Genomic DNA, 5118 nt, shown 5'->3' with positions numbered 1-5118 from the left:
TCTGCTCCTATGATGCTGCTTGGCCTGCTGTGTTCATCCAGCTCTGCACCTTGTTGTCTCGGATTCTCCAGCATCTGCAGTTCCTACTATCTCTGATTCTATTGTTTTGAGGACATGGGTTCAAATGCTTAATTTAGTGGAATTTAAATTCAATTAATAATCTTGGGAGTATAAAGGTGGTTTCATTAATAGTACCATAAAGCTAACATTGATTGATTTAGAAACCCATCTGATTCACTAATGCCCCTTAGGTATGGAAATCTGTTGACCTTACCCGGTCTGGCCTACGTCTTACTCCAGACCCATAGCAATGTGGTGAAGTCTAAACTGTCCTCTGAACTGACCTATTAGAGTGTGGGCAACAAATGCTGGCCATGGTAATGATTCCCAAATTCCATGAAAGAAGAAAGACATGACAATGCTATTTAGTTGGATATGAAAGAGCAGAGTGAACAATCACTGTTGAGAACAATCACTGTTGAGAACACAGCTATCAATGTCCATGCTGAGGCTGTAGCGACCTATCAGTTTAGCCCAAACTTTAAACTTGAAACTAATCTCACTAGTGCTTTTTCCTTCCCTTTCAAACATGAGAATGGTCTATTGGCAATGTTAAAGAAATGTTTGTAAAAACATGAAGTCTGTGGGCAGAGAGTCTGTTGGAAGCTGCCCTGCAACATCCCATATACAGAGTACCATCAATCGCTGTCCTGTAGACATTCCAAATTGTCCCACATTAAAGGGCTGCAGTTGCCTTTGAAATGTTTGGTCAAACATCTTACACTGAAGTCTCTTACACCTGTTGTAATCCACTCCCGAGGCTGCCATTCACTTTATTAATAGGCTTCTGCAGAGCCTCAATTAATCTTAATTTTCAAGAAAAACATTGACAGTTCCAAAGGAGGCAAGACTTTTTTGTATTGATATTGTGATAAGACTTTGATTACCACCCACCACAGCAAATCCAGACAAGTTTATCTTTAGACTACTTCCAGTTGCATAAAATTCATTCATCAGGATCCAGTGCTTCAGGCACAGAAGAATACTGAAACAGCTAAATACCAAGCAGCTGTGGCTCAACATTGTGTTCTTATTGAGTTCAAATTCCAACCAAGACCTGAGTGTGAAGCTTAAGGCTGATACTTCAAACAATACTGAGAGAGTGCTGCAGTATCAAAGGCACTGCGTTTTGGATGACATCTGAGGCCTCATCTACCTGCTTGGGAGTGTGCAAATGATTCTATTGTATTAGTTTGAAAAAGAGCAGGAGAAGTTGTTAATTGAAGGGTACTTTCTCATAAGTGCAGCAGTCGGTAAGCTTAATTGGCTGGATGGCTAGTTTGCAATATAGAGTGACACTAAACAGCGTGGGCTCAAATCCCACACCAGCTGAGGTTTACCTTGAAGGTCTCACCTTCTGGACCTCACCCCTCACCTGAAGCGTGGTGACCTTCAGATTAAACTCACCACCGGTTGTCCTCTAATGAGAGAGTGGCCGTCTGGGATTATATCAAGTTTACATATCAACAGAAGTATTAAAAAAAACTAAACAAGCCATTTTTTACCATAATTACTGTTAGTTCCTGTGAGGGATTCACATTATTGGCTAGAAGTGATACACAGCCATTAACATGAAGGGCTTGACATCACTGCGCTCAGCAAAACCATGCAACTGCAAACTATTATGACTCTGATCCAAGCAAGTTTTTGATAAAATTCCATGTGATTAAACATTTCACAAGTGCTACTGGTTATCTATCAGGGTATATGATGATGTAGCAGTAAACATACTGGACAAGTAATGCAGAGGCCCTAGTTAATTCCTTGTGAACAAAACAGGAACGTTTTGCATCCAATGATCCTTCAAAGTGTGAACTCTGATTTCTCTGTAAGTACGCTGTCAGACCTGCTGAGGTTTTCCAGCAATTTCTGTTGGGTTTTTTTTCTGATTTCCAGCGTCTGCCATTCTTTTGCTTTTTTGATTTCCTGGGACACAGGTTCAAATCTGGTTCACTAATGCCCTTTAGGGAGGGAAATCTGCCATCCTTACCCGGTCTGGTCTACATATGACTCCAGACCCACAGCCATTTCGTTGACTCTTTACAGCCCTCTGAAATGATTGAGCAAGCCACTCAGTCCAAGGGCAATTAGGGATGGGTGTTAAATGTTGACCTTTTCAGCAAAACCCACATCCCATGAAAAAATAAAGTCAAAATACCCATTTTCAGGATGGTTTTTAGATATGTGACATGTTTTAAAATTGGAAGTACATGTTAAATTACTATTTTCTAATAATGAGAAGAAATGAGTTCAATCGATCAAGGTCAGGAACTGTTTTTTAATGAGCCATATTTTGGTGATCCCCAGATTAAGCTTTTGTATCCCACCACCACCCCCTAACTTTCTGACTCAGCTCATGTTTTTTCCATATGCTTCCATTCAGTGCCATGTGACATTGCTCTGTGTTAAATTCACAATATAAATAGAAGCTATCATTACTTATCATGGTGGATGCATTAAAACAATAAAATGTTTGACCTCTCATAGCAGCAAACACTATTAGCAATGAGCTTGTTATACAGATGATACTAACAATTTTGGAAATTTTGACTGCAAACTGATTGAATCACAAAAGCAGAACAACTGTGGCAACGGTGTTTATAGAGAACAAAGAGGTGTCTCTAATTTATAGTTCATGAATACCTTGCAGTGGAAAAGTATGCTTCATGGAACTGACCATCAGCTGTATACAATAAGATTGTGCTGTATAGCTTATTTTGCACAGTCATCATTGTAAAGAATGATATTTAGTAGCTTCTTTTAGTAGAGTCATAGAGTTGTACAGCACAGAAAAAGACCTTTTGGTCTAACCCGTCCATGCCGACCAGCTTACCTAAATTAATCTAGTCCCATTTGCCAGCACTTGGCCCATATTCCTCTAAGCCCTCCCTATTCATATACCCATCCAGATGCCTTTTAAATGTGGTAATTGTGTCAGACTCCACCACTACCCTCTGCGTGATAACATTGTCCTTCAGGTCCCCTTTATATCTTTCCTCTCTCATTTAAAATCCAAGCCCTCTCATTTTGGACTCACCTGCCCTGGCGCAGTGGCTCAGTGGTTAGCATTGCTGCCTCACATCGCTAGGGACCTGGGTTTGATTCCACCCTTGGGCGACTGTCTGTGTGGAGTTTGCACAATCTCCCCGTGCCTGTGTGGGTTTCCTCCAGGTGCCCCGGTTTCCTCCCACAGTCCAAAGATGTGCAGGCTAGGTGATTGGCCATTCTAAATTGCCCATCGTGTTCAGGGATGTGTAGATTAGGTGGGTTATAGGGGGATGGGTTTGGGTGGGATGCTCTGAGGGTCAGTGTGGACTTGTTGGGCTGAAGAGCCTGTTTCCACACTGTGGAGATTCTATGACCTTGACTGTTCACCCTACAAAATAAACCAACAGGGACATTGCTGGAATATAGGTAGGACACTGGTGTTTTTAGTAACCTTACAATGGTTTTTGCAGTGGATCACTGCTGGATGAGGGTGTTACCTAACACAACATAGAAGTGATGCTATTAGGCAAACAATTCACTGGAGTAATGGGAAGCCGACAAATGATACTTTCAAATAATGCGGGGCACACACAATGAATGAGTGTGAAACACCTGTGTTTTAGTGGATGACAGTCTCGCCGACAGATTTGGAAGGATGTAGTTTGGAGCGCCAATTCACTGACTCAGCACAAAAATCTAGTCTGTTGCTTCCAGTGGAGACCTGAAGGGGCACTGTGGATGAGATCTTCTCAGCCACTGAACAATGTGGACAATAATGAGGGACCTTGGAAAACCACTTAAGATCAGCTGTAAGATGATTTAATTCATTCACGGGATGTGAGCATTGTCGCCTACTCTGAGTCTACCAAGTCACTGTGGAATTGGAGTCACATGTAGGCCAGATCAGGCACGGACAACAGTTTTCGCATTAACAAACCAGTTAGGGTTTTACAACAATCAGCGGTGGTTATAGTTATTTTCTAATTAACCAAGTCAGGTAAGTTATTATACATTTCTGGTGCAGGTGGACTTGACCCAATACTCCTATCTCAAAGGTAGGGACACTACCACTGTAGCACAGGGCTTCAGCCTTGCCATTAGGCTAGCTTTTTTATTCGACAAGCACCTTCATCTCCCCACTCCCCCAATACCAAATTCCCATTGGCACAACAGAGGAGTCAATTTCCTTCTGGAGCAATTGACTAGGAACTATGCATGGTACCTGTGAACTGCCAACACTTGAGAGGGTGCACAGCTAGCCTTTAAATATGGCAGTGGCACCGGAAATCCCAGGAGACCCCAAAAATGGCCAGAGAGGAACTTTCCAAAAATTACACTTAGCCAATTTTTAGTAAGACTCATCCCTCTGTATGAATCCAAACATGTAGGTGAATTCCAAACAAAACCATAAGGCTTCTCCTGAATGGCTTCCCCCTCCTAGCTGTTCCCTCTTTGTAAAATTTTTAATCAACCTGTTCAGACGTGTTAAGACACATCTCCGTGGCTATCACCATTGTGTATCACAGCTAGTATGCAGTGAAGAAATGTGCTCATGATATCATCACTGCATCATAGCATGTGACCCAATGGTACAAAGGCCCAGTATCTATCTTACTGGTGCCACTTGTAGCATGACATGCTGGAGAAGGTACGTAACTGTTTTTAACTGAATTGTTCAGCACTACTCCAGACCTAGAAATTCTTGCAATTGCAATATGTGCAGGTACTGGGAGCTGTAATAAACACCAATTGAATCTTCCAGCAAACAAATTACAGGAGTTAACATTAGTACTACTGTTTGTGAGGGCCGAATTGATCAGTCACATCCTGGTACTTAAACCAATTCTAGCCCAGAGGCATGGACACTACCACTATACCACAAGACCCTATTCTCATATTCCCTCTTTATATAACCAGGTAATTAAAGGCTCATCTGACACAGCACTAATGTCCCTAACCTCTGGGTGAGAACATGTACGTTAAAGTCTCAGCTGCCCATGATGTGTATGATATTATTTCTGTACAGGTTGATTACAAAAATCCCTACTTCTAAATCAGAGGGCCTCAGTT

The sequence above is a fragment of the Rhincodon typus genome, unplaced genomic scaffold (genome assembly GCF_021869965.1).
Source record: "Rhincodon typus isolate 14 unplaced genomic scaffold, sRhiTyp1.1 hic_rhity00002271, whole genome shotgun sequence".
NCBI classification, from domain to species: domain Eukaryota; kingdom Metazoa; phylum Chordata; class Chondrichthyes; order Orectolobiformes; family Rhincodontidae; genus Rhincodon; species Rhincodon typus.
This window is presented reverse-complemented; position numbering follows the sequence as displayed.